The following is a 21,882-nucleotide window of genomic DNA, read 5'->3' as shown; positions in this document are numbered from 1 at the left end:
AGTAATTAAATATCCAACTGCCATCTGACTCAGCAATGTTACTCCTGGGCATTTTTCCTAGGGAAATCAAAACTTCTGCCTACAAAATATTAAAAAATTTTTAAAAACCACTATTCATGAATATTTACAGTAGTTTTATTCATATCAGCCAAAAACTAGAAAGAACTCAGACATACTGCAGTGGGTGAATGATCAAACTGTGGTATATCCAAATCATGGAACCCTACTCAGCAATAAAGAGGGACAATTGATATACACAACGATCTGGATGAATCTCCAAAGAATTATGTGGAGTTAAAAAAAATAAAAGCGCCAATCTCCAAAAGTTACATATTTGTTGATTCCATTTATATAAAATTACTGCAATGTCAAAATTATAAAAGTAGAGAACAGATTAGTAGTTGCCAGGCGTGAAGGTGGAGGAACAGAAGCGATGGATGCTATGAAAAGGGAACATTGAGGTATCCCTGTGAGATGCAATTGTTCTCTTTCTTGAGTATGTCAATATCCCCGCTGTGATATTGTACTACAGTTTTAAAAGCTATTACCATTGAGGAAGACTGGGTGAAGCATATGCAGGATCCCTTTGCATTATTTTTCACAACAGTAAGTGAATTTACAATGATTTCAAAATAGAAAGTTTAATTTCAAAAAATGGGGACTCAACACACACCAGTGGATCTCAAAGTTTGGGATAATGAGGTCCACAAATATAAAACTCCAAGATCATGTAGCTAGTGACAGAGATAAAACATATCTGGATCTTTGCTTTCTTTTCAACACAGGAATGTACCGCTTCTGCTTCAGAACTAAATCACAGTGAAAGTGTCTATTTTAAAACGTCGAAAGAATTACAGTTAAAAAAATCATCTAATAAATTTTATTCCAGAATTCCATTCTTTCATGCATTCAACAAAAATGTATTTGGGCATTTACATGGAGCAAGCACTGCACTAAGTTCTGGATCCATAGTAAAAAAATAAATAAATAAATAAAAGCTGCAGTTTTGAAGAAGTACTATAGGGAAAGTATTAGGTATTAAGGAAGCAGATTTGGAGGTTTAGAAGGCTTCCTAAGAGATACATACATCAAAGCTGAGACAAAGAATACACAATAACCACATGAGAAGCACACACAAAGGCCCTGATTTGGAAACAAAAGGAAGAGAGCAGGTAGGAATTCTCAGTCTTCATCTTACTGGATGTATCTGTAAATCATTCCCTCCTCATTAAATCATGTTTTTCACTTAGACTCTAGAATACCACATCCTCATGGTTTCTCTCTTATCTCAATTTTCACTCCTGCTCAGTCTAAATCATGCTGGTTTTTCATCTACCTGCCCTTATAAGGTTTGAAAGTACCAGGGCTCAGTTCTTAGTAATGCTTGCCCTATCGTTTGGAGATATCATTTAGCATATCAGTTTTAGATATTACCTCTATGCCAATTACTCCCACATTTTAAAAAAAAATTTTTTTAACATTTATTTATGTTTGAGAGAGAGAGACACAGAGCATGAGCAGGGGAGGGGCAGAGAGAGAGGGAGACACAGAATCAGAAGCAGGCTCCAGGCTCTGAGCTGTCAGCACAGAGGCTGATACAGGGTTCCAACCCACAAACTGTGAGGTCATGACCTGCTGCTTAACCAACTGAGCCACCCAGGAGCCCCGTATTTTTCAGTGTTTGTTTTTGAGAGAGATAGTGAGAGAGAGAGAGAGCAAGCAGGGGAAGGGCAGAGAGAGAGAGAGAGAGAGAGGGAAACTGAATCTGAAACAGGCTCCAGGCTCTGAGCTGTCAGCACAGAGCTGGATGCAGGGGTGTAACTCATGAACCTCGAGATCATGATGTGAGCCAAAGTCAGAAACTTAACCAACTGAGCTACCCAGGTGCCCCTGACTGCCACATTCATATCTGGAGATCACACCTCTCCTGAACTTCAGACTCCTGTATCTAACCAAACATCTACACAACAGATGCTGTTATGGGCATCTCTAACTTAAGACGACTGACTAAAGCTGAGCCCTAGATCTTTTTCTCAAACCATACTCCATCCTCAATCTTCCCCATCTCATCTTTCCATTTGTTCACGCCAATTTCTTGACTTCTCTCAGTGTCTCATCCTGCACATCCAATCCATCAGCAACTCTTGTTAGATTCAAATTATACCTGGAATCCCACCATTCATTTCCTACCACCTTCAAATCTCTCACCTGATCTGAGCCACTTTATTTCTAGTCTGAATTCCTGCAAGAATCTAACTGATATCCCAACGTCCACCTCCCTCCCCACATTCTCCTCTCAATGTACCAGTTAGCAGGATACTTTGAAAAATTAAGTCTGACCATAACATTCCTCAGAACTGCTCAGTGGTTCCCAGTTTTACTCAGATAAAAGTTCTATTGACGTAGAAATAGCCCTTCTACAATATGCTCCCACTCCTCTTACCCTTCCAGCTTACTTTTTCTTCTCTGTCCCAATGACGTCCTTACATGTTTCTTTTTGGACTCTGCACTAGCTGGTCCATCTGCTTATACCACTCTCCCTCAATTATGTACATGACTACTTCTCTTGATTCCTTCAAGAGTCTTTTCTGAAATGTCAAATTTTCCATGTAAACTTGACTTGCCTACCTTATTTAAAATTGCAACTTTTGTGCTTGCTTCAGCAGCACATATACTAAAATTGGAACAACAGAGAAGGTTAGCACAGCCCCTGCACAAAGACTATACACAAATTCAAGAAGTGTTACACATTTTTGAGAGAAAGAATTTTATAATCGTGGCAAAATGTTAACGATATGTGATTCTAGGTCTTGGCACTATTCTTCTGACTCTGTATGTCTTAAATTATTTCAGAACACAAGTTTAAATTTTTAAAAACAAGAAACAAATGAGAATTACAACTCCCTATTATCTCTTCCCTAGCCTGCATTTTCTTTCTTGATGGGACTTATTACCTTGTAAAACACTGTATGATTTGGGTACCTGCTATAGTTTGCTATATTGCTTATATAGCTTACTGTCTGTCTTTCCACACTAGGGTGTAAGCTCCACAGTGACAGATATTCTTGTCCATGTTGTTTCCTGGTGTATTCTATGAACCTTGAGCAGTCAGTACCTGGCACTAAGCACTCAATATCCTTTATTATACTAAAGTTTCAAAGAACAGGGGGCCAAGATTAGAGAGACTAGGAGGTAGAATATTTCTAGAGATGAGAAAGTATAAGGTGGGACCACAGGAGTTCATGGCTAAACTAATGTGGAAATAAAATTCACAGAGGACACAGCATTCCAAAAACTAGAAACTAGCATGTTGTATCAGTTGGCCTATAGATTTAAATATAGAAGTCACCCTGGGGCAGCTCGGTGGCTCAGTCGGTTAAGCCTCCAACTTCAGCTCAGGTTATGATCTTGTAGTTCATGGGTTCGAGCCCTGTGTTGGGCTCTGTGCTCTCAGCTGAGCCTGGAGCTTGCTTCAGATTCTGTGTCTCCCTCTTTCTGCCCCTCCCCCACTCAATATTGGTCTCTGTCTCTCTCTCTCTCTCAAAAGCATACAGCCATTAAAAAAATTTAAAAAAGAAAGAAAGAAAAGTCTCCCTAAGTTTAAAGACAGTAAGGCAAATTCAAGTTACAGTAGGGTAATCAGCGGACATAGTTTGCAGAGTGATTAAGATTAGAGGGGGGTTGTTTAGTGAATATAGATTAGGGCCCCCCATTAGGGTATTAGGGTATTAGAACACCCAAGAAAGTTCTTAAGATAGAAAGGATACCTACATTTGGAAAATTCTGCATCATTCAGAGAATTAAGTCAAATCTTCTGTTCAATGGAAGATCAAGTTCAGTTAATCTAGGTAACTAAATTTCAAAAATTCATCCTAGGCAAACAAAAATTGTCAGTGGAAATGGTTCCAAGAATTGCGGCAATTTGGCTACATCTAGTGTAGCTAAAAAAATAAAATGCTTGGGAAAAGTGTAAAGAAGTAATAACAGGCCAGATCAGGGAAGTGTTCTCTAAAAAAAAGTCTGGATTTTATTCAGTAAGAAACTGAGGGCCTTTCCTAGAGTTTAATCAGGCTATTAGTTTACAAAGATTACCTTGTCAAATTTGGAAGAATGGATGTGGGGGCAGGGAAAAACCTTTAGAAGCCTACCACTAACAGCCCAGGTAATACAATTTATAATTTCTTGGCTTTAGACTCTTGTAGTTAATTACTTACCTGACATGTTGGACGTCTCACAGACATTTCTAACCTAACTGTCCAAAACCAGTCATATTTCTCCACCAAACTTGTGTGCTCCTTGCCTAATCTCTCAGTAAAAGTACAACCGTGCAAGTTACTCAAATCAGCAACTTGGGTTCACTCTTCATTTCTCCCTCTCCTTTAGCCAGCATATTAAATCCATTTATTATTAATTATTCCTAAGGCATATCTCAAATGTATCCATTTCTTTCCAGTTCCATTGCTATCCCAAACTATCACTGCTCAACTGGAATACTGCATTAGCTCCCAAATTGAGTCCCCCACATTTTCCTTAGCTCCCAAATTGAGTCCCCCACATTTTCCTTAATATCAGTTGGTTTCCTTAAAGTGCTTACTATAATTAGCAACTATTTTTATCTATTTACTTGAATTTTGTCTTTCCCTACTACTGGGATGCCTTTATAAAGTCAAGAACTATAAACTGTCTTATTTATCATTTTACTTCAGCACTCTAGAATCAACCAGGTCAATAAACAAACTTAATATAACTAACTAAAAAACTAACACTGAATATAGGCCAGGCACTATTTTACATGCTTTACGTTATTAGGTCATTTAATCCTCACAATAATCTGTGGTGTAGGTATTCTATTATCTCAATTTTATAGATAAGAAAACTAAGGCACAGATTGTTAACTAATCTGCACAAGGTTACCCAACAAGCACACGGCTAAACCCAGAATCAAACCAAGGCAGCCTGGAGCCCATTCTCTTGACTATTCACCAGTACTTCTCTTAGCAGAAGCTCAATAAATATTTCTTGACCAAATAAACAAATGAGAGGATAATGAGAAGAAGAACTGGTTTAGGGCACATGTTGAATTTGAAGGCTTGGAAAAGGCTATGAGGTACAGTGGGATGTTGTAATTACCATGCAGAAGTCATTAGATTCTACCAGATGCTACCTAATAAAATGCAAGCCTCTATTTAAAAAAAATAAAGTGATTATAGGGGCACCTGGGTGGCACAGTCAGTTAAGCAGCCGACTTTTGGCTCAGGTCATGATCTCATCAGAGTTCATGAGTTCAAGCCCTGCACAGCTCTCAGCTGTCAGTGCAGAGTCTGCTTCAGACCCTCTGTCTCCCTCTCTCTCTGCCCTCTCCCCTGCTCACAGGCGTTCGCGTTCTCTCTCTCAAAATAAATAAGTAAACAAACATTTAAAAAAAAGTATTAAGAGACTATGAAAACAGGCTATTCAAAAGATTAAACAATGGACAATAAAAGACGCACAACATCAATTGAATTCAATTACATACAAAGTAATGGAAGAATCAGGTTTTGAAATCAAGACAGAATACAAGATGGCAGCTGGATGCTTTCAAGCACTGTTAGTAAGAAAGAGAATGGGCACAGGCTTTCTAAAGAGCAATTCAAAAAAAAAAACGTTAGATTTACAGGATAATTAGGCAAGCATATAAAGATGTTGCTCACAACAGGATTCCTTTTAGAAGTTAATAACTAACCCAGCAATCCCACTTCTGGGCATATATCCAAAAGAAATGAAAACAGGATCCTGAAGAGATGCATGCACACCCTTGTCAAAAGGTAGAAGCAATCTAAATGTATATTGACAGATGAATGGATAAACAAAGTGCAGTATATACATATATATACACATATATGTGTGTGTGTGTATATATATATGTATATATATATATATGTATATATGAATATTATTCAGCCATGAAAAAGGAAATCCCTTACTATGCTATAACATGGATGAACCTTGAGGACACCATGTAGAAGTCAAATAAGGCAGTCCAAGGACAGATACTGTGTGATTTCACTTATAAGAGGTATCTAAAGTAGCCAAACGCTTATAAACAAAGTAGAATGGTGGATGCCAAGGGCTGAGGGAGGGGAAAGGGGAGTTGTTGGTAAAAAAAATACAGCTTCAGTTTTGCAAGATGAAAAAGTTCTAGTATCTGTTAAGTAACAAAGTGCATATACTTAACACTATTGTACACTTAAAAACGGTTAAGGTGATAAATTTTGTTTTTTACCACAATCAAACTTAATTTAAAAAATGTAAATATCCATCAGGTAGGACTTGGTTATGTTAGAGACACAACTGAATACTAGATAGCAATAAAAATGATGATATTAATATATATATATCTAGTCATATCCACAGCCTACTGTTGAACTGGAAAAAAAAAAGGTTTACAAAAAAGCAAGGTAGTATGAGAGCATTCATGCAAATGTCTGTACCTACAATAAAGATATCTCTAAAGATCAGTCACCAAAATTTAATTGTGGTATCTTTGAATAACAGTATCACAGATGACCTTCTTTACAATATTTGCCTGTGTTTTTAAATACAATGAGTACATATTATGTACATAACAAAGGATACTTTAAAAAAAAGTAAGTCGTTACCACCACTGGTTTCCAAATTCTAGAATGGAATTCTACATTTCTCACTCCCTATGCACATCTTGGGGAATCAATAAATACTTGAGAAACAGGATTACTGATTAAGGGATGAGGAATGAGACAGACTTGGATATTAATCTCAGGTCCAAAATTTACTCATCAAGGCCTTAAAATCTTAAAGAATGTCACTGAACACCAATTTCTTCAACTATAAACGTCAGTTAACAATACTTGCATATTGCTGTAGGAAAAACTTACTTGCACTTAGTATCATTGCTGGATGAGGAAAGTCAATAACATAATGGCCGTAACTTTCTTAACTTGATTTACACTGGAAAAAATCACGACAAAACGAAAAAAGGAAACTAAGCATCTATAGGCTATACTGCAAAACTATACTGAAAATTTCAACTGCATTAAAAAAAAAGATCTATATTATGCACCTGAAACTAATGTAATACTGTATGTTAACTCAAATTAAGATTAAAGATCTAAAAAAAAACCAAAAAACAACTAAGAGATAATGCTGTTGGTTCCACAACACTGATGCTTTATTAAAAAAAAAAAATGGGCCATTTTTTATATCAATCCAGTGCCCTTCTGTAGCTTATCTCCTTTCAACCAGCGTTTGTACAAGTGGGAGTTGTTAGCTCAGAACTTCTGAGTCCGTTTTTAGTCAAAGGGACGACCTGAAGCCATGCTTCATGCATGCTAAGTGGCTAAAAACCTTAGAGGCACCTTCCACAAATACATGAGTGCAATCTAATTGTACATGAGTGCAATCTAATTGTGAGCAATCAAAAGATAAGCAAATTGGGACTCTGGGATTGAGGACTAGGGATGCAGAATGGCATTATGAACTTGGGAACTACTGCCATCCCATTTCGTCCACTCTTAAAATGCAGTTATATGCCGTTCAACTTCCTACCTCTCTAGCAAAAAAACTACCGACTTGCCCGCCACGCTACTCCGAAAGCCACACCTGGTGTATTCGCTGCAGAATCTCCAACTCCCGCCACAGGTTTGGCTCGCGTCCGCCCCAAAGCGGAAGTGACTTCAAAGGGACAAACTGAAAGTAAGAAAGTTCAAATACCAAGAATCTAAAACCCATAAAGCGTTCTGAGAAAACTCTTCTCTGACTACCGTTCTGCCTTACCTCTTCTGTTAGTGTGGCTAAAAAGATTCGCCACAGACTTGCAACTGGTTCCCCACCCCAGACTCCTAAATCTTTTATATTTTGTCCCCTCTCATTGGCCAACCAGATGCCATTGGTGCCCTCCAGGAACTACAATTCCCGTCAGGCTCCAAGAGAAGTAAAATTAGGATAGCACAGGGTCGGGGCAAAGCACATTGGGAAGTGTAGTCCCCCGTAGGCCGAACAGGGCAGTAAACCCGCCTTCCCCCCTGCCACCCACCCCCGCCCGAAGCTGGAGAAACCAGGTGTTCTGCATAGAACCCGTTACCGCTAAAGGGAGGAGCCAAGCCCTTAAACAGTATTCCTCACTTCCCTCCACATGGAGAATAATAATGTTTATTTACTCCTACAGAGCTCTATAAATATTCTCCGGAGAAATACGGTTGTCTTTCCAATATATCCAGGTCAGTAAAAACTCCCAGAACTCCTCAACCTCAGGCTCCCAACTCGTGGGAAAGGTGGCTTTTTTACAAGTGGGCAAAATGGCTGTCCTCTTAGTTTTACCATTGGTTGTCCTTTGCGTCCTTCAAGGGCGGTTACTTACCACTGATTGGTTCTTTTTCCCTTGAGGGTGGAGGAAGACTTGGCTGTGCTCTCCCGCCGCCTGGGAGGAGATAAAGGGGTGGAGAGAAGACCGTTTGTTCAGGCCTGATTGGATGATCCTCATGTCACTCGGAGGATGTATAACCTATGATTTGTCCACTGCCCCTCAAAGAGAACTAAGAGGCGGGGCTAGTGCGTGGTGGGAAGGGGCGGAATTCTACCAGCCGCGGCTGCCGCTGGAGCCGGTGTCCGGGCTGGTGATGGGGTTAATTCCCTTTCGTAAGACTCTTACTTGCACCCACCCAGCCCCGCTGTCGCCCCGCCGCGCCGCGCTCCAACCGCCTCCTCCTCCTCCTCCTCCTCAGTAACGCGGGTAAGAGATGCCCTCCCCTCCCCCCTCCAGCTCCCCGGGAATAACGCGCCTCGCTCCCCTCCCCCGCCCGCCAACCGGTAGCGCTAACGGAGAAGGAGGCAGGCAGGGGAGAGATGTGTGTGAGAAGGGGGCCTGCCCCGCCGAGCCATCGGCGTTCCAGCCAGGGCCCCGCCGAGGTCCTGCTGCTGCCAGCCCGCCGGGAGGTCGGGTTCCGAGGGAGCTTGGCTCGCCTGGCCCGCCGCTGCGGCTGCAGCTGCATCCACTACCTTGTGCCCACCGCCCCCACCCGGAGGCCATGTGAAAAGCAAACCCCTCGAGGCCTAGCGGAGGAGGCAGGGGAAAGGTTCCCGTGTCCCTGCCATGGCTGCTGCTTGCTGCCCTTACAGCCCCAGGGACTCGGGAACCAGCCACAGCAGGCCTGCCAGGAGCGGGTGCCGTGCATGGTTCTGCTCTCTCGGGTGACTGGCGCCGGTGCCTCGGGCTCCCCGGCCCACCCCAGCCTCGGCCCCCGGTCTCGCACCGGGAGAATTTTTAGAAAGGAAATCAGGTGTTCGGACCGGTTGGTGAAAAATGTAGTCACATCTTGTCTGTGGAACCAGAAAAAGCACAATGGGAATATTGAAAAGAAAGTTGAATGACTGTCAATGCCATGGACCCCGGGGGTCGGATTTACACACATTATGGTTGAGCCTTAGGCTCAGACCTGTGTTTTTGAAGTTTTTTGTTCTCTTTTTTTTGTTACTAGGTGCAGAGGAGAGTGCCTCTGCTTATTAAGCTTGCTGTTATGTGGAAACAAATTGTTGAGGCTGTCTGGTCCCGTGTGTAATTGTCCTGGGATAGCAAGTAAAAGGTGAAGAGGTGCTTGCTAAAGTAGTAAGTCTCAGTAAACAGCAGATGATTTTTCTAGTAAGATTTCCCAGAAAATATGTACATGTAGACATAAGTCTCCAAGGTTATAGTTTGCCTAATTGTAATTCTGAGGAAACCCTTTGCTTTTGGCTTACATGTCATTGATTACAGAAACTTTTGAGTAATAAAGGGTGGTTAAGGTTTTAACTGGAAGCTAGCCTATTTGTAATATTGAAAGAGTAAGATCTGTTTAATATTTAATATGGCTGAATACCAATATAAGTGGAGTAATTGAACACACTTTAATAAAATATGGCATATTGGGCCATATTTGAGAGCAAATGCTTCTTCCTCACATATTGATTAGGTGCTCATCTTTTCACACCTTGTTTTGTTGTTGTTTTTGCCTGGGTGACTGTGTCCCTCAATAATGGATTCTGTGATTTGTAGTAGATCTGTCTGTATTAAGGGTAGCATTTTAGGCTCACTTCTGAGGTGTAACTTGTTACCAGAGTAAACGTGGTTCTAAAGAGTAATCAGTTTTGACTGTTAAACCATTTCTTCAGGGTCTAAGAGACTCTACTGGCTTAATGATCTTACGTATTCCATAACTAGTACACTTGCATACAAAAGTACATAGATTCAGGATCTGGAAGAAATGTGGATGTGTGCTAAAAAAAAAAAAAAAAAAATGAAAACACATAACCCTGAAAGGTAAGTTCCCTCAGTTCTGCACACAGTACCCATTGCTTAACTTAGCCTTTTCTAAAACTTGTTGGTTAATTGATAAATTATAGAAGTGATGCTTTTGAGTTTCATATGCTTCATGTACAGAAAGAACTGATGAAAATATAGGAGGCTTGTGCATTCTCTGATTAGCTGTGGGATCCTTCTCTGAGCTTCAGTTCAGTCTCATCTACAAAATGGGAATGTTCGCACTTTACTCTTGGAGTTTTCTGGATTAGAAATGAGTATATAAAGCCCCTACCATTGTGTTTAATGCATAGTTTTCATTATTAAATGTTAACATTTTCATGCTTCTTAAAAGAATGAGTTTGTTATTTACATGCATGAGCTGTTGCAGCCTCAGAACTTGCTCTGTGGGGCAGAGGAGTACTATGGGAGTTTTCATTTATGTAGGGACTTGAAGTGGTGCAGTTTGCAACTAGCCATTTTTAGTAAAAGATATGTGGGAAATTGATTATCAAGACACTGAAGAGTTGTTATTTTATGGAAAGTTTTTAAATTTTGCATTAAAATCCACATGTTCGTGGAATAAATTTCAAGTAAATTATTTGGGGAAAAGGTTTGTGGTAAATTGTTATAGTGATAAATTCTTGTAATATCTTTTAAATTTTAGTTAGGTAATACATGTTTCAAGGTCTGGTTTATATAGTTGCTATCCATATTCACTGTGCTTTTTGGCTGCTGAAAAGCAACTCTTGTGGAGTTAAGATTAAGTAAATCATTTGAATTCTTTCAAATAATAAAAGTAATAAAAGAGATTATCTGGTGTTGGCACTTTAGAATACCCAATAATACCCATTTGAGTAAATGTTTGAATTCCTCAGAAATAGATAAGCGCTGTGAGATGCTAATACTTTTATTTTCTCCATTCTTAGAAGTATTACAATAATGAGTTGATGAGCTTGTAATGTGTCATTGCTATTTGACTCAGAAAATTTCACTATTAACACTTGGTGATCTATTGCAAATACTCTTTAACTGTGTCTGTATGTCAAAAAGTGTGGCTACAAAATGGCAATGAACTTTTCAAATGGCTCTTGTAGTTCCAAACCTCAGGATTAGTTCTCTTTGTATTCACACATGTATATGCACTGATGATAACTTATTATTTGTAATTGCACTAAACTGGAATAGAGACGGAACACGTCAGTTTTTCTCAGTATGATATTAATTTTTTCTAAAGTAAAATAATCTTGCACTTAATCCTTGTGAAATCTCATTTTTACTAGTTATATAAACATGTGCAAAGAATCAAATCATAAAATGAAACAAAATTTTATTAAGTTAACTTTGCTTCCCAAATAAGGATATGTAATATAATTAAGCAAATTTGTTTGTACCTGATAAGATGTAAGCATGTAAGCCGAATTTAATTCAGTTAGTCATTGGTGATGGGTGAAATAAGAGATGAGTTATTTAATCCTGGCTCAAAGCTAGTTCTCTACCTTATTTTCCAACTTTTTGGTTTATTCCCAGATTTTATCCTTGAATATTTTGCATGTACTTACCATCTTAGTCTCTGCACGTGCCTATTAAAAAATTTTTTCCCATGAGTTTTGAGCCTGTACTTTATGAACTTTGTTGTTCTCTGTTTGCCTTCTGAATTGTAGATTTGTAACTTTTTTAAAGATATCTTTTGTAAGCTCACTTCTTTAAGCAAATCATGAGGGTTTTGTGCCTTCTTATTTCATAAAAAAGCTTATGTTTAAATGATTGTTTTTATATCCTACTTGACTAGTGTTTTCATCTACAACTCCCTGAAGGTACTTTCTATCCAAAAGAAATTAAGTGTGGAAAATAAATTATATTTGTTTTTATTCTTTTTTAAGTTTGAGAGAGAGAGAGAGAAAGCATGTCCCCCCACCCCCCACCCCCCCACACAGGAGCATGAGCAGGGGGAGGGATAGGGGTAGGGGTAGAGAGAGAGTGTGGGGGGAGAGAAACCCAAGCGGGGTCCTCCCTGTCATTGTGGAGCCCGCGCAGGCCCTGATCTCACAAATCATGAAATCATGACCTGAACCGAAACCAAGAGTTGAACACTTAACCGACTGAGCCACCCAGGCACTGCTATTTTTATATTCTTGATCTTTCTTCTTGAAAGGCAATAGTTTGATATCGTCTTGCTTGAGAGTTTAAAGTAGTATAATTTGACTTCTCCGAGCTTTAGTTTGATCAATGACAGATAAAAATTAATTTTGTGGACTATTGTACAATTAACTAACATGTCTCTGCTTGAAAAAAATTCCATAACTGATATATCACCTTATAGTCTGAGTTAGAAGCTTAACTGTAGATTTACCTTGATGCTTTGTTTCTTAATAAGCTATGGGATTTAATTTTTAAGAAAAAGTTTAATGTTGTGGGGAAAAAACTATAAATGTTTTCAAAGCCATGACTTAAATAAACAGAAGGCCCTCGTTTTTAAAGTGCTTTTGGGAAAGATGCTTATAACAGAATTGCTATGTTTAAAAATACAGTAGTATCTTTTTACTGGAAACAACCCAGATGCCCTTGGGTGGTTAAACAAACTTAACTGTATGCATATCATAGAATACTATGCAGCAATAAAAAGAAACCAACATTGATAAAGCAACTTAGGTGGATCTTAATTATACCAAGGGGGAAAAAATAATTTTTTAAAAATTAATTTTATTTATTTTAGAAAGAGAGCCCAGACAGGGGAGGGGCAGAGAGAGACAGGGACAGAGGATCAGAAACAGGCTCTGCACTGACATCCATGAGCCCAACATGGGGCTCAAACTCACCAAATGTGAAATCATGACCTGAGCCAATGTCCGACGCTCAAATGACTGAGCCACCCAGACGCCCCATCAAAGAAAAAAATTTTTTTAATGGAGCAACCATGTGGTCCCATATACATTCTCAAAATGGCACATTATTGAGATGGAGCACAGATTAGTGGTTGCCAGGCATTAGAGATGGGGTTTGAGGGAGCAGGATGGTTTTGACTATAAAGGGATAGTGTGAAGAATCTTTGAAGTAATGGAACAACTCTGTATGTTGATTGTATAGTCGTTACCTAAATCTACATGTGATAAAATTTCATAGACACGGAACAATGAGTGCATGCAAAACTGGCAAAATCTGCTTAAGATTGTATATCAATATCAATCCCTGGTTTTGATGTTGGACTATACTTATGTAACGTTATTGTTGAGGGAAACTGAGGGACGAGTACATTGAAGCTTTCTGTACTATTTTTTGCAGCTCCCTGTGAATGTATTATTATTTGAAAAATACAGAGTCAAGCACAAAACACCCATCTTTTATTCCTGTATAATATTGAAAAAAGTTTATTTTTAAGCAAATATCCTCTGCGAAATACCATTCGTAGATTTTATATTGATTGTGTTTTACTAAGTCATGTTCACGTGCATTGGGGCACAATAGAAATACCTATAGTCAAACATCTCCAAGATGCTGTTTCCATTTTCCTCATATTTGCCTTGTTTGCCCTAAATGCAAATTCTTTCTTCATTATCCTTTTTTAAAGGCTTGCGCCCTTTCACTTTCCAACTCTTCATGGAAATTAAAGAATCTGACCTTAGTTATCTATATCCTTCATTTCCAGCTGCTAAAAGGATTTTGTCAAGAGGCTGTATATTCATTATTTAACTAGATACTTGCATTTGAAGCATGTTGAATATCTGTAAGACAAAATAAAAGCTTTTATTTTGTAAAGATACATAGAACCAGCAAATGAGGAATCATTTGGGGGAAGAGTGATGCGAGTGCTTGTTAAGTAACACTATAGTTACTGTATGACCCTACACTTTTTAATACAAAAGTACTAAATGTTTTAAAGCAATGGGAGTGTGAGGAGGTCAGAAGTAAAAGTGTAGACCACCGACTTGGGGAGGATACACTTTTTGTGATATGGATGACCTTGATTCATTCAGAGTTATTTTTTGGTTATGGTGTGAAATAGGGGGTTCAAATTCATTCTTTTATATGTGGATATCATTTTTATCTCCACACTAGTTGTTGAAAACAATGTTCTTTCCCAGTTAAATAGTCTTGGCTCTTTATTGACCATAAATGTAGGAGGTTATTTCTCAATTCTAAATTCTGTCCCATTGATTTATATGTCTATCACTAGGCCAGTGGTAACACACTGATTTTGAAATTTTGTAACAAGTTTTGAAATGAGGATTCTTTTTTGTTTGAAGTTAGGACTTGCCCCCAACTTTGCTCTTTTCCAATACTGTTTTGGCTGGGTTTTTTGTTTGTTTGTTTGTTTGTTTTTTATGTAGTTTAAGATCAGCTTGCCAGTTTGTGCAAAGAAGCCAGCTTGGATTTTTGAGAGGAATTATGTCAAACAGGTCAGTTAGGCAATTTGGGGAATATTACCATTTTATTTTAAAAACAAATTTTTTTTATGGTTTTTATTTTATTTTTGAGAGACAGAGACAGCGTGAGCAGGGGAGGGTCAGAGAGAGGGGGAGACACAGAATCCGAAGCAGGCTCCAGGCTCTGAGCTAGCTGTCAGCACAGAGCCCGACGTGGGTCTCGAACCCACGAACCGCGAGATCTTGACCTGAGTTGAAGCCGGACGCTCAACCAACTGAGCCACCCAGGCGCCCCGGAATATTACCATTTTAATAGTAGTAAATGAGAGAATGTCTTTAACATGTAGTGATTCACTTAAAAATAATAAACTCATTGCATGTTAATATAAATTATCATATCTTTATGAAAAATAACATTTCAAAATAAATAGCAAGAAGAATGGGATTGCTTTACATTTTTACAAATCTCCTTGATGTCTGGCTTATCAGAAGATAGCTGAGTTCTTATATCTACTTTTGTATTTACTCTGGACATGTGATTTTGGTTGAAATATAAGAAGATAATTTAGCCACACACAGATATGCAGAAGAAAAGTGACCTCATGTGTCCCATGAGGGGCCTCATGGACCCTGTGAAAGGATCTTGATCCACAGTGGTCCTTGGACCACACTTTGAAAACAGCTTGTCCAGTGGGAAAAAATAAATGTTTGGAAACTCAAAGACTTGATTAAAAATCACAAACTTGCCACTGAACAGCTGTGTGATTTTGAGCAAGTAACTTAGCCTCTCAGTCTGTTTCTTCATCTATAGAATGGGGGGAATAAATCACACCTGTAAAGTTTGGGGTATATAGAAACCACTAGAGAATTGATTCTTCTCTTTAATTTATACTTGTCAACCCTTCTCTAGTGTATGGGATTAGCTAAATTCCTCCCCCACTGAAAGTTTGCATATCACAGCATGGTAACCTTTATGTAAATTTGGTTTATGGTTTATTGTAGTGGTGTTTACTTATCAGTTGAGTTTTATTCATTTAGTGTTTTATTATCAGCCCTTATAGCTACAAATCATGACAGTGAAAAAGGAAAGGAAAAAACGGTCAACCAGGAAGGCAAAAGAATTTATTAGAAATAGAGTAAAAAGGAGCTTCTGTGGCTCAATTGGTGGAGGGTGAGACTCTTGATCTCAGGGTTGTGAGCTCAGGCCCCGTGTTGGGTGTAGAGTTTACTTAAAAATGAAATCTTTAAAAAAAAAGAATAAGAAAAGAAATGAGGGAGTAAAATTGATGCCTCCTTTAAGATCATATGTCATCTTGCTCCATCCTGCTATTAATGTTGAAGAATGAAGGAAACTGCAAAACAACAAAAAAAACCAAAAAACAGCTCTGTCTTAAATTAGAAAATGGTTCTTCAGCATATTTCTCCCCTGTTAAAATGAATAAAATTAAATCATAAATGACTCCAAATTTTTAATGATTCTTTAAATACCAAATCATATATAAACTTCTTAAAAAAAAAACTCTTGCCACTAGAACTCTGTCATTACAGTAGACATTTATGTGCAAAGCTAAAGTGATAATGATTGTTACTATACAAGATACAAAAACTGGATTTATTCATTCAGCAAGTATTTATTGAAAACTCCGTTTGTATTGGTTTTGTAAAACAGAGAATGCCCTTGCCTTTCTGGATCTCATTTTCTTGCAGGTGAGACCAAGAAATAGAATATATGTAAAATAGAATGTCAGAAATATAGAAATTACCGCAATAAAAACAATAGGTTGAGAGTTTAAAGATTAATAGAATGAGTTATAAGGTCTCTTTGAGATAGGGTGACCAGAGAAGGTCTCTGGACATTTGAAAATGCAAACACTTGAGTGAAGTAAGGGAACAAGCCGTGGGATATATGAGTGAAGAACATTCGGCATAGAAGGAACAAAGTACAAAGGCCATGAAATGGAGGAGATGGAAATAGAAATTATACTTGTTTACTGATCTTAAGCAGTATCCTCTTGAAGACAGCATTTAAAGGAACAAGTACATTAAGAACACTTTGAGGTGTGGCTCTGGGACTGTCAGCTATGCATATTTTTAGTCAAATGAATCACTTCCACTGTAGAGCCTCTTAATTCCAAATGTGCTGGATTTTAAAGGACATGAGCAAAGTCTAAACCTAAATCTTTAATGTTCACTTATCTTTTCAATGCTAAACCAAAAGGATTTCTCGTTTTTTTCAATGCTAAACCAAAAGATGGATTTATATAGAGTGGTACGTAAATCTTTACTTGGAATGTGAGAATTCATCTGGTCTAACCTCAGTAGATCCCAGGGATCAGTCCAGTGGCAATCACCTGGGCAGCTTGTCCTAAAGTTATCTACTTTTCATTTCTTTTCTTCCTCTAGTAAATATTAGAATGAGGACAAGGGGAAATGCCTGGCTTGTGCCTTTCAAGCCAGCTACTGTAAGGATCTGACAGGACAGATAAATCAGGCAAAAATCATTTAACCTTTGCTTGAACTACTCTGATGACAGGAGTGCATTTCTATGGGACTTCTTGTCTCTTATTTCTTTGTTTCTGGGTTTTCAGGTATATAGCTATAAATGTGAATATATACAGATACCTTCATATTTGTATAGACATGTATGTTTGTATTTGTATATATATACAGATATGTGTGTATATACATATATATGTATGTATATACATATGTATATCTGATGTAGAGGAGGGCATAGTCAAAGGAGAGGAGGGGTGCCTGGTTGGCTCAGTTGGTTAAGTGTCCGACTTCGGCACAGGTCATGATCTCACAGTCAGTGGGTTTGATCCCCATCTCAGGATCTGTACTGAGAGCTCAGAGCTTGGAACCTGCCTAAAGATTCTCTGCCCCTCCCCCACTGTCTCTCTGTCTCTCAAAATAGAATAAAGATATAAAAAAAATTATTTAAAAAAAAGAGTAGATCCAGTTGGAGAAGGAGAGCATAATTAAGATGTTACCATAAATGTACATCAGTATCAGTGTTATCTTTAGGCTCTCCTATGCCTTACCTCCAGAGAATAGAAAATAAGGTGTGGGTAGGGATGGGAGACTTTACCTGCCCAGGCCTAAGACCCACCTTGACCCAGTTGTCCTCAAAAAGGGGAAAAAGGGATAGGAAGAGTAACCCTATAGATTTCTTGAGTAGGCATGTGTCTCCCCATTTTATTCCCCACTGGCTGTTGTGTTCTGTATTGCTGGCTGAGAAACTCAGTCTAGTTCTCAAAGCACATTAGATCTTGTCACAAAACCAGGCAGCTAGACCATAATGGTGTCTTTGTGGTTTTAGGTTTTTATCTTACACAGGTGGTACAATCATAGAAATGTCTTTTTTTTTTTTTTTTTTTTAGAAATGTCTTAAAGGACAGTTATAAAAGCTATTTTTAGATCATTTTGATAAGTTGATATCAGAAATGTGCTCATTTATTTTTATTTAATTCAGATAATTTTGCCACTTTGTGTGTTGTTTGAAGTAAAAAATTTTGTTTATTATTCAATACACTCAACAGATTGTAAACTTTTTGACAGAGATAAAAACTGAACCAGTGTGAAACTTACTGCATTTCTAGAATGAACTTTTTGGAAAGTTTACACTTTTAAAAGCTTTTTAAAAAGTCAAAACAGTACATTACATATAAAAATCAAATAGTACAGTGGATCTGTAGTTGATTATCATTCCCTTATCTGCTGTCTTATTATCAGGATTCATGAGTCTCTGGAGCTAGAATATTCTTAGCATCTAATGTCAAATCGATTCTTTTTCATGCTTCCATCAATTTATCAAAATCATGCCACATTGTTTTGTTACACATTGGAGCATGGATTTTCTGTAATTTTTTTTATTCTGGAATTTCTATGGTCTTTATTTCTGTTGACAAGCAATAGTGTGCCATCAGCATACCCTCAACGTTAACTCAGTCTCTGTTTCATGGAGACTTCTTTACCTCAGAGATTTTCTCTTTGATTCTTGTGTCCTGACCTCATCCTGGGACTTCCTTTCTGCCCTCCAAGGTGAATCAGCTATTTGCTGGGTTCTATGGATCCTTCCTCTTTCTTGGATTTTGAAATACTCATTTTGCTAGATAATAGCCTGAGATATTTTCCCTAAAAAGGTTGCTTGAGAAGTAACCTTTTCAGACTTTACATGCCTGAAGTCTATTCTGCCATCATACCTGAATTATGGTTTAGAATGCTAAATTCAAAATCATTTTCCCTTGTTCTTAAACATGTTTTCTAGTATCTAGATTACTTTTGAGAGATCTGCTGAAATTTTCCAAACATATATAAAATTTGATAGAGGACTCATTTCAACCGTTATTAACATTTTGCTCTGTTTGTTTTATCCTATATCAATCTATCTCATTTTTTTAAGTTTATTTATTTATTTTGAGAGAGACAGCACAAGCTGGAGAGGGGCAGAGACAGAGGAGGAGAAAGAGAGAATCCCAACAAAATTCACACTGTCAGCACAAAGACCAATACAGGGTTCAAACCCATGACCTAAGCCAAAACTAAGAGTCGGACACTTATCCAACTGAGCCACCCAGGCACCCTTCATCTAATTTTTTAAAATGTTTATTTATTTTTGAGAGAGAGAGTATGTGTTCACCAGTGAGCAGGGGAGGGGCAGAGAGAGAATCCCAAGCAGGCTCTGTGCTATGAGCACAGAGGCCAGCGCAGGGCCTCATCTCACAAACTGTAAGATCATGACCTGAGCCGAAATCAAGAGCCAGACACTTAACCTCCTGAACCACCCAGGTACTCCAGTCCATCTCATTTGTTTGGACACATTTCAAAATAAATTTCAGTGGGGCCGCATGGGTCGCTCAGTCAGATGAGTGTCCAACTTCGACTCTGGTCATGATCTCACGGTTCCTGTGTTCTAGCCCAGCATCCGACTCTATGCTGAATGCTTGCTCAGAGCCTGAAGCCTGCTTCAGTTTCTGTGTCTCCTTCTCTCCCTGCCTCTCCTCCACTCATGCTCTGTCTCACTCTCTCTCAAAAATAAATAAATGTAAAAAAATAAATAATAAACTTCAAGGATTACTTCACTCCTGAACACTTTGGATTTCATACAGAGTTCAGTCAGTATTTGTTGTTGTTTTTTTTATGGGTAAATATACACATAGAAAATCCATAAATCAGGAACTTAACATCTTGTGAATTTTCAGTAAACTATACATAGACCCATGTGTCTATCAAGGTATAGAACATTACCATCATGCCACCAAAAGTTTTGATTCTTTTTCATCATGTATTTTCTTTTGCTGTGTCTTATATAAAATGAGATCATATAATATGTACTCCTTTGTGTAAGTCTTTAATGCAACATGTTTTTTTGCATTTATCTATGTTGTTACATGTATGAATGTGTCCTTTTTTTACTATAGAATAATATTTTATTGCATAAACATACAGCTTGTTTTTCTGTTCTATTAATTGCCACCTGTGTGCTATTCCTGGTTTTTAGCTATTATAAATAAAGCTGTTTGACTCATAAGGGTATTTGGGAATAAGTTTTGTTTTTCTTTTTTGTTTTAAAGTCTATTTATTTATTTTGAGAGAGAGAGACAACAGGGAAGGGCAGAGAGAGAGAATCCCCAAAAGACTCTGCACTGTCAATGTGGAGCGCAAATCAGGCCTTAATTTCTGAACCCTGAGATCATGACCCAGAGCTAAGATCAAGACTCTGATGCTTAACCAGCTGAGCCACCCAGGTTCCCCAAGAAGATGTTTTAAATCGACAAATTAGAAACTCCTGCTAACATGCACCATACAGTGCAAAAAGCCCATCATTTATTTCTTAATTCCATTTTTTCCTAGTTCTTGAATTTTTGTTAATACAAAATTAAGTCACAATTTAGCTGAGAATACTGTCCTACTTTTTTATTTTTAACTGTTTTTAGTAATACAAAGAGAAGATAGGAAGATTATTTAAAATCATCTCCATTTTTTAGAACATAATCTCTGTACCCAACATGGGGCTTAAATCACAGCCCTAAGATCAAAAGTCGTATGCTATACTGAGCCAGCCATAAAATCATTCCCTTTTTTTAAAGTTTTGAATATTCTTATTGAAATTTTAAGATTAACCATTAACTAACTTTAGGTAACTGGATATTTATATTAATTATATCATTAAGTTTATGTCTTTCCTAGAAGTTAGCACTTCAGCATAAAGTCACTGAATTTTAGAGGTAGAGTTTTTAAAGAATATTTTAGTTTGACAACTTTTATGTGAACCAACCTTTAATCCAGAGAAGCGTGACGTTTAGCGTTATGTTTTATGTCTACTATGCAAGGGTACTGTGTATTTTGCTTATTTTTGAATAAAGATTGTTGCTTCTACTTGTGATTGTTTTGGAATTTTAAAGACTCAAGTTAAAAATCTTAAAAACATGATCTAGAAGGTCTTTTCCAGCTCTAAAGTTTTATTAAATTTTTAAGGTAAATTAAGAAAAGTTTTCTGATTGCCATATTACATCACACAAAAGGGTTATCCTGGTATAGTGTCCAGTGTACACATTCCATGGCTTTTTGTGTGTGTTAATTTTACACCTAATGATTGCTGATTTTGATATTTAATTAAAGAATCTTTTGTAGTCTAGTTTTTAGTTTTTTTTTTTCCATTTATTTTTGAGAGACCGAGAAAAAAGCACAACAGGGCGAGCAGGGGAGGGTCAGAGAGAGAGGGAGATACAGACTCCGAAACAGGCTCCAGGCTCTGAGCTAGCTGTCAGCACAGAGCCTGACGCGGGGCTCAAACCCACAAACAGTGAGATCATAACCTGAGCCGAAACCGGACACTTAACCAACTGAGCCACCCAGGCGCCCCTGTAGTCTAGTTTTTAAGCTGTGTTTGTGGCATATGAAAATTATTTGATGGCTTTTCTGAAAGCTACCTGCAGCTGCTACACAACTTTTCAGTTACATTCTACCTTACTGCTGAAGTGGAAAGCCCAGTTATAAAATAGGTGGCAGTTTAAGAGGATTGATTAGAGGTGCAGTAGGCATGACTTTGAGTAGATAATGAAAGAAAATGCAAAATGCTTATTGATTTATGATGTGGTTTCATCTTAGCTTGGGCAAACCATGCAGTATTTAATACATAGTAGCAGAATATTTACTATTGAAGCTTGAAAAGATGTGAGTTCTTTGTGTGCAATCTTTCATTTATGCATGTGAGAGGGTTTT

General features: G+C 37.9%; 2 protein-coding genes and 1 non-coding gene across 11 annotated transcripts in view; 2 read left to right on the top strand and 1 right to left on the bottom strand.

The window, feature by feature from the left end:
- Positions 1-7,638, bottom strand: part of ZRANB3 (zinc finger RANBP2-type containing 3) — a 281,276-nt gene extending 273,638 nt beyond the window's left edge. Inside the window, exon 1 of the mRNA XM_029934667.1 lies at positions 7,618-7,638. The gene's annotated coding sequence lies outside the window, so the exon portion shown is untranslated. The remainder of the gene's footprint in view (positions 1-7,617) is intronic.
- Positions 2,651-2,755, top strand: LOC115288766. Its single transcript, XR_003907170.1, has one exon. It is a non-coding gene; the product is annotated as a U6 spliceosomal RNA (small nuclear RNA).
- A 945-nt stretch (positions 7,639-8,583) lies between the features above and the next one.
- The window catches only part of R3HDM1 (R3H domain containing 1), a 201,029-nt gene continuing 187,730 nt past the window's right edge, over positions 8,584-21,882 (top strand). For all 9 annotated transcript variants that reach the window (XM_029934656.1, XM_029934659.1, XM_029934655.1 and 6 more), the window contains exon 1: positions 8,584-8,746. The gene's annotated coding sequence lies outside the window, so the exon portion shown is untranslated. The remainder of the gene's footprint in view (positions 8,747-21,882) is intronic.

Source organism: Suricata suricatta, chromosome 3 (assembly GCF_006229205.1).
Source record: "Suricata suricatta isolate VVHF042 chromosome 3, meerkat_22Aug2017_6uvM2_HiC, whole genome shotgun sequence".
NCBI classification, from domain to species: domain Eukaryota; kingdom Metazoa; phylum Chordata; class Mammalia; order Carnivora; family Herpestidae; genus Suricata; species Suricata suricatta.
The sequence above is the reverse complement of the archived record's forward strand: the minus strand, read 5'-3'. Positions and strand labels throughout refer to the sequence as shown.